The sequence below is a fragment of the Dysidea avara genome, chromosome 3, assembly GCF_963678975.1.
Source record: "Dysidea avara chromosome 3, odDysAvar1.4, whole genome shotgun sequence".
NCBI lineage: Eukaryota > Metazoa > Porifera > Demospongiae > Dictyoceratida > Dysideidae > Dysidea > Dysidea avara.
In genome coordinates this window covers 5,216,656-5,225,233 of record NC_089274.1, presented here as the reverse complement: position 1 = coordinate 5,225,233, position 8,578 = coordinate 5,216,656, and positions in this window count along the sequence as shown.

Below are 8,578 nucleotides of genomic sequence, written 5' to 3'. Positions count from 1 at the left end.
CACACAGACACACTACACTACAAATCTATGTACATGCAAAGTCCTCATCTAATGCAAAATTAATTGTATGCACATACATATTACTACTGTTCTGTACTTATGCAGGGGCGGATCTAGGATTTATAAAAGGGGGGGGGGGCTAACTCAAGGTACTAATCTCTTGGGTAGAGGTGTGCAAAGCACACTTCCCAACATGCGAAGCATGCTGGAACTAGGGGGGTCTGGGGGCATGCCCCCCCAGGAAAATTTTGAAAAATAGATGCTAAAATACTGCAATTGGAGACATTTCCACATAAAATTCATAATATTTTCTGCCTGTAGATATTTTATATACTGCCTTTAGATTATAGGTATGGCTCTCTGAAGCATTTTGCTAATGGAAAAGTTTGGGTAGGTACAGACAACCAAGTACATGATGTACCTCTCTCATAATTGCACACATGCAACACTGAATAGCTAGGTGCATGCATGTTAGAATAAGAATGTTGAAAGTGGAAAAGTTTGAAATTTGAACAATACAAGATTGAATCTGAGAGCATTTCAATGGAAATTGTGTACCTGAATTAAGTATTTCCATGCATATTAACTACACAAGTAGATGAATGAAGCCCTTTAAACAGACCAATGCACTTCATTGTATGTATAGGTGCAGGCAGATTTGAAAAATTCCATAGCAGAACCAACTACATGTTTCCAGTGAATGTTCTATTAGAGTAGTTAGCTGACTGCTCTATTAGAGTATCTCGATCTTGTACACCTCCAATGCTGATCCGGGTCCTTGTTGCATAAACTTTAGCATAAATCCACTGATAATACCTTGGAAAGATGTTTATAAGGTGGTTTTATGAGTATTTGTATTATTAGTGATCATATAATTATGCTAAGACAAAATTTCATTATAATACTCAGCATATTGATCAAGTAAAGCCTAAATATGAAGGGGGGGCTTCAGCCCCCAAAGCCCCCCCCCCCCCCCGGATCCGCCCCTGTTATGTATACAATGTATAGAATTATCAACAACTTGTAATAAATACACAATTAATTTACTAAAACATAACTTTGGCTGACCATTTTTGCAATTCCCTGCAGCTACCCATGGCAACACATTTTTCATAATGTAAATATTCAATCAAATACAAGTATACAACACAAGTACAGTAAAATACATATCTTACTTGAGACTGCTGATGCTGTTGCTGGCACCGCATCCATTACTGGTTCTGCAGCATCCAATCAGGTTACTGTTAGGAGGAACAAGGAGGATTGCATACACACTACACGCAGATTTTGTAATGATGAAATGTAACATTAAAAAAAAACTATACACTACAAGGCTCTTTAAGAAATATAGATGTACATGGCTCCACTATTACACTGACTTACACATTACCATGGATATTCATTGTGAATTACACACATAAAAGTAAAGGACCAACAGTGAAAGAATCTTAATTCCCACATGGAAATGATTTACATACAGTGCGTACTCCTCTGTGTGTGCAGAAGTGCATGTATGGTTATAACATTTGTGCCACACAGACATAGGAAAATTCACTATACATGCACCATTGGTAGACATTTAGGGTTCTGTCTTGTATCCATTAGATCATGCAGATGCATTGCTTGAATGAAATACAGTAGCTGCATGGACGAGCAGTCACACTTACTCAATAAAACATGCCTATAATGGCCACCTTCAGGTAAAATATTTGTAGCCTTACTAGACAGGTACCACACGACAGATATTTTGCACAGAAGAAAAACCTGACGAATGTGACATACATGTATCAGCATGAATTTAAGTAAGTATACCTGTAAAAGTGACATTGCATTAAAGCTGATAAAGTGTGGATTCATCAGCTTTTCCTTCCTGCAAATTTCCTGTTGTATGGTAGAGCTACATCACCCCCCCTCCCCCCCCACACACACACACACAAACAAAGGGGTTGGCATCTACATAATGACCACAGCTAGTTATCTACATAATGACCATGGTTAGTGTCACCTCCTGACAATAATGGTCCGGTGACATGCAATAGAAATACTTGGTTGTAATTACAGTATATGGCATCAGCTACACATTACAAATTGTGTGGCATGTATTGATGATGGAGCTTTGCATAGGATATGATAAAAAGTGTCGAAAGCTTAATACTGTGACCAGTACACTGAAAAAAGGGTCAGAAGACTGTGACCAGAACAGGAGACAACAATAAATAACACACTGAATTCTAGTCATACCAAAATAACTGACACAAGGGGCTATCTAGAATCTGATTGGCAACCAATGAATTCCATGTGTCACTACCAAGATATTGCATTGCGTGTCACCAGACCCTTGTGGTCTGGGGTGAGAGAGCGGATTACACCCCTGGGACAATGACAGCTCAAAGTGAATTTTATATATATATAAGGTGAATAAGGTCATCAAACAAAAGTCTTAATAAATAAATAACTTTCTTTGCCCCAGTAGTGAGGAGATTGACACTAGTCCCATAATGATATGATCCTGGGATGGGGCCATGACATTGATAACTGCATGCACAGATAAAGGACCCCTATTATCAATGGTGCCCAGAGCAATACAACATATATAATTATAACTCACATAGGATAGTTGTAAGACAACCAGCTGGAGTAGAAGACGCCTAGAGAGCACCTAGCGAATTCATCCTTTAAAGAAGTGCTTAAACACACGGTTGCTATGGTTATAAGCGCCTGCTTCCCGTTGCATATCGGGATTCATTAATTTTGGTGCCGGCCGGACAGCTTTCCAAATTTTCTGTTGCACGTATACACTTAAATCATGGCTTAAATCTAGGGGCTTGCTTCAACAGGAAATTTTGTATTCTAATCTATAAAACTGACATTTTAACATGATTCGTATAGGCTGGCATAGTATCACAAGCAGGCTAGTTAGAGGTAGAGCTATGTGAAGTATGAAACATACAACAAAATATGGATGCCATTCTGGGGGTCTTAAACACTCTTGAAATATGATTTTAGACTGTGTAGAGTAACTTAGAAAATCACAGTATTTTGATCTAAACCTTTGATACGCCGCTTTGCAAATCAATGCAAAATTGTCTGAATATACTTGACTGGTTTCTGGATCTGGAAATCACAGAACCCCCTGGATCCACCCCTGAGAGCTTAATACCCCTGAGTCTAGGCCCCTGTAGCTATATTGTATAGTTTGTCGTAATCAATAAGACATTTTTCATCACCATTTAGCTACATCTGGGGGCACTGACAACTGTAATCACTGCTATTTCTATAAAGTCAACCAAAGGAATATTAAGGAATTGGCAAGAGTACCAGAATTTCAAAATCCCTTTATCTCTAGGGAGTGGGTGGAGCATGCAGACAAGACAGATTTTGTTTTGTATATCTCAGTCTGGGGGATTTCTGAGGTTCCAAAATCTGGACAAGCAAATCCAGATACCCTAATAGAGCAGTCACCCTAATACAACAGTAAAATATTATTTGATAAACTCTTTAAATTGAATCTCCCAGAGGATTTAACTTCCAAAAATTTCCCTGGGGAGCATGTCCCACGACCCCCTACATAGGCATACTTTGTATGCCGATGGCTACTGGATCAAGGCTACCCAGGTCCAGTCATGAATTTTTTCTCCTTTCTGCAACTTTTCAAATGTCTGTAGGACCAAGTGTTCTGCAGACGTTTAGCACTTGTGCTGTAAAATCTTACTAAAATTATAAAATGAAGTGTTAGTGTGCTTCTCTCACATTAGGGTAGATGTATTGCACATCAAAACCCTGGCATCACAAAATGGTCATAAGTTCATAGCTGAACTCATGACTGCCACTGATCCCTACATGCATGCAGCTCTTTATCAATGTAGACCACTTAGAAAGTTAATATATTTGTGCATAAAAAAACTACTCTATACATCAAAAATTCAGTCCTGAAACATAAAATACCTATAGCTTCTGGGGGTTATGCCCCCAGACCCCCTGCTTTATACTGCTACCTACGCTACCCTATAGTCATGGTGCGCCCCCCTTGTCAAACCCTAGATCCACCCCAGGGCCATGGGAAGCTATATTAGGCATGAGGCTGTTATGCTCCAAAATTTGAGCATTATGCTTTTGAGCAGTGCTCAAAAAATTACCTATTATGCTTTTGAGAATTGCCCATTATTCCCAAAATTAAGCTACTATAATTGGCTAATAATGCCAGTTAATTGCTGTATCAGACCATTTTCATTGATGTTTAAGCTTCAAATATTCTTGCATTCTTTAGCTGGTTGTTTTATTAGAGTATTTTGTTTCAGTATGACTGCTTTGTTACAGTAAATATTCAGTGACTGCAGGGGCGGAGGAAGCGTCTACATGTTGGGTAGGCAACTGTAAGATCATACTTCTATGACCATCACCAGCATCATAGTTGTGCAATCACAACCAGCATTTGCAACATGCTTAGGCCAGCTCCAGAAATTTTTTGAAAAATTGCTTTCTGCGATTGAATCTGGAGACAATTTCACATCTATAAAATAATGCATAGCTAATATAGTCTAATGGAATGAATAGCCACTGACTGCTCTATTAGGGTATCGATGACTGTTCTATTAGAGTATCTCGAGTGATAATAACCAAAAGCGATCCTAAAAAATCAGAGCAACCAGACTGCTTTCTATGGACTTGGAACATGGCTCAATAGTTACCACTAAAAGTTGGGTAGGCATTTGCCTACCCTTCCTACCCCGTTCCGCCGCCCCTGGACTGTTCTATTAGAGTTTCTGACTGCTCTATTAGAGTATCTCGATTTTTTTTAACGGAATTGTGCAATTTGCATATTTTCCTACTGTTAAAGCTTTATAATCACCTCAGAATGCTAGCATAATTCCTGATTCCCACACATACCTATTATTCCCGAAATTATGCTAGCATAATCACCGCATCCCTAAGCTATATCACATCAGTGTATGTTGTCTTGTCTGGAAAGTAAATAATTTTGTGTTCTATTGGAATATGGCTTAAGACTGGTCGGTTGCTTTCAGCTTTCAGTTTTGCATTCTCACTATCCGGACACACACTAATATTGTGTGTTCCTATGCTCTCTACAGTTGATGACACTGTGTACAGTCATACCAATGAACATTACTGATGCATTTAATATAATTATGTGTACACAGGTAATATAAATTTAATCTGTCAGTATGTACAGTACTCTTTGAAAAAGTTTTGTGGAACCATGTAATGTATAGTGTCCATACATCAACAAACTCATTATAAGACTTTATAGAACTTTGCGTGGGCGAGATCAAAGGGAAAGTGTACTTTAAATTTCATAAAGTACACTCTCAGCCGGCCAACTGTTTCATCGACCACAAAGAGTGCTTTATTGCACCGCAAAGAGTGCTTTATTCACAATAAAGCACTCTTTGCGGTGCAATAAAGCACTATTTGTGGGCAATAAAGCACAGTTGCCCACGTGCCTTGGTGTAGGATAATAGCCTACGGGGCTCGCGCCAGTACGACTAATCACCCAAGCCGGTGAAGGTTGATAGCCTCGCCGCTGAGTGATCAATCACCCCAGCCAATACGAGTTCTACCACTGGATTACTTTTATAGACATACCTAAATGCTTCGATGATGGGTGGGAGAAGGTAACGTTGCTGTTACGTTTGTTAATGTAAACGGACAACTCCTAGTGTTGGGCGATATATCGATATTATATCGTATCGTTTGATTTTTTGCTGATATCGAAAAGTATCGATATATTATTCAAAACTCGATATTTCGATACGATACATCACGTGATCTGATTTAATTTTAAAATGTCTATTTTAGCTTATTTAATAGTTAATTGTAGCTTTCCATTACCTTCAGCAATTTTCCAATTACTGTTACTCTTGTGTATGTGGACAGGAAATCCCCATTGTGTATAGCTACCTAATATCAAAATATGTGAAAACTAGCAATTTACACGTGCAAATTAATGTTACAATATCGTATCGAAAAGTATCAATATCGGTCAATTTTAGTCAATATCGTATCGATATCATATCGTTCTGAAAATCCTGGTATCGCCCATCACTAACAACTCCTGGAGATATCACGGAAATACTTCACCATGTGACTCACAATAGAATCGATTGTGGGTTGCGAGCAAAACCAGCCAAAAGACGCGATGAACGTCTACTATGCCAAACTATGGTGAAATACACGTGAGTTACTTTGTTAAACTAGTTTGTGTTCGTTCAGGCTGCTAATAGTTCGTGCAACGCTTGTTAAATACGAGTCCTAGTACATGGTGAAGCTACACGACTAGAAAGTTCCATAAATCATTTAAAGCATAGCCCTGCTCGTGCTATATGAAAAATAAAGTACTCGGCCGCGCGCCTCGTACTTTATTTTTCATATAGCACTCGCGGCTATGCTTTAACATATACATACAGGTTAGTGGATTGAGAATGTCTGATTTCATGACTTTTATCATGGTCACAACATTTCAGTATGATATTGCTTTCAGGCTTGAAAGTGATATCACCATGTATGCCGTGTGAATACATGGTGCTGTTTATGACTTTTAGTTAGTGTGGACATGGTCCTGCATGTAGGGCAGGTACTAATGCTAGTACATAATAAAATAAAGTGTTAGTGTGCTTCTCACATTAGGGTAGATGTATGCCCTAGCATCACAAAAAGGTTGTGATTATGACTAAGTACTGGTAGCTAAAGTATAGATTATAATAATCTATGGCTAAAGGCACAGCCTGTATACCAGATCAGCACATAACAGTACAATCATAAGATTCATAACCTTATAGATTGTCCAACTTAATCCTATAACTAAACATTCTGATATTCCAGTGCACTCTTTTTTCCAATCAACTAGGCTTAGTGAACTGTCCAGTTGCTACCTCTTGGTCTGCTCTTTAAACTGGGAGGTGGTTAAGGAAAATCTGTGATTGAGATAATCGTTCATTTTTCAATAAAAACACCATATTTCTTATGAGGTTTGTAGCACGTGTAGACGGAGGCATGTAAAAAGTCCTTTGGAGCCCTACTTTTTAGACCTTGTCAATAAAAATATTTGTAAACAATCATCCTTTGCCAACTCCTCAGCTGTAGCAGCAGTCCAGCACAGGATGACTCTGGGACTGTGGCTTTATCCCACTTGTTACCGGAACTTTTGGTGTTTTGCTCTTCAAGCTTTTTATTCCATTGCTGACCGCACTGCTGCCATGGTGAAATGGCTGAGAGAAACCTGCTGCAACAGCTTTAAGTAATCACACATCCCTAAATCATAACAATTGCTGGGTGGGTAGCTAGCTCAACAATTAAAGTCACAGTTCAGTATGAGACAAATCATTTATAAAAGAGAAGTCACCGTGTAGCTATTACCGGGGTGCAAAAGGTCCGAGGTGATGCTCCGAAGCATCACCAGGGGCCTTTCTAGGATCTTTCCACGCAACCGTGCAACTTGCTCGTCATCAGTCCACGTTATGATGTGCAGGTAGCAGAGATTCGTAGATGACCCTAGGAAGTCCGCCTCACTGATGAGATCTCCTAAGACCGATCACTGCCACCATAGATATTAGAGAGAATATCTATGCTGCCACTATATAACTGCGATTAATTGATTTGTATTTATAACCTAACCATCATTGTTTTGAATCGATTGTGGTAATGATCTTGCAATGGTGATTGTATCCTCTAATTCAGTATGACATTGTACGTATCCTTGGTAAGATCGCAATTACTTTACTGTACTCAGATCTGGCGACCACATTTGATGAAAGACATTGTTAACCTTGAGAGAATCCAACGCCGAGCCACTAAACACATCCTTAATGACTACACCAGCTGCTACAAAGATCATCTAATTAACCTGAAGCTCCTTCCCCTCATATACATATTTGAACTGCAGGACATACTGTTTGCTATCAAGTCACTAAAGTCACCAACCTACCAGTTCAACATCAACAACTTTATCAGTTTCAACTCTTCTACTACTAGGGCTGGAGCAAGCAATAAACTCTTGATACCCCAACACCTTAACAACACAGCTCGACATTCTTATTTCCATCGGTTACCATCTTTGTGGAATGCCATGCCGATAATGGATATAAACACATCATATTCTACTCTCAAATCTAAGCTTAAATCATTCTTATGGAACCACTTTCTAACGAATTTTGACGAGAGCAACAACTGTACCTTTCACTTCCTTTGTCCTTGCAGAACCTGTCATCAATCCAGACCTCCAGTCACAAACTTCAAACATTTATAATTAATCAACATAACATTGTATAATTGTAGATAATTTTGTATTTAGGCAGGCTGATGGTGCAAGTTACCATCAGACCTTTGGTGTCACTTTTCACCATAAAGCATTAAATAAATAAATAAAATAAATGACGCTCGAGGGGTCCGCAACGCAGCGAAATCGCGTACGAGATTCAGAATCTTTACGGATTCACCGGAGATTCAGGGATTCCGAGGGATTCAGTCGAGATTCACTAAGATTCCCCGGGATTCATGCAGATTCGCTGAGATTCGGTGGAATTCAACCAAGATTCAGTGGGATTCACTCGAGATTCAGTGG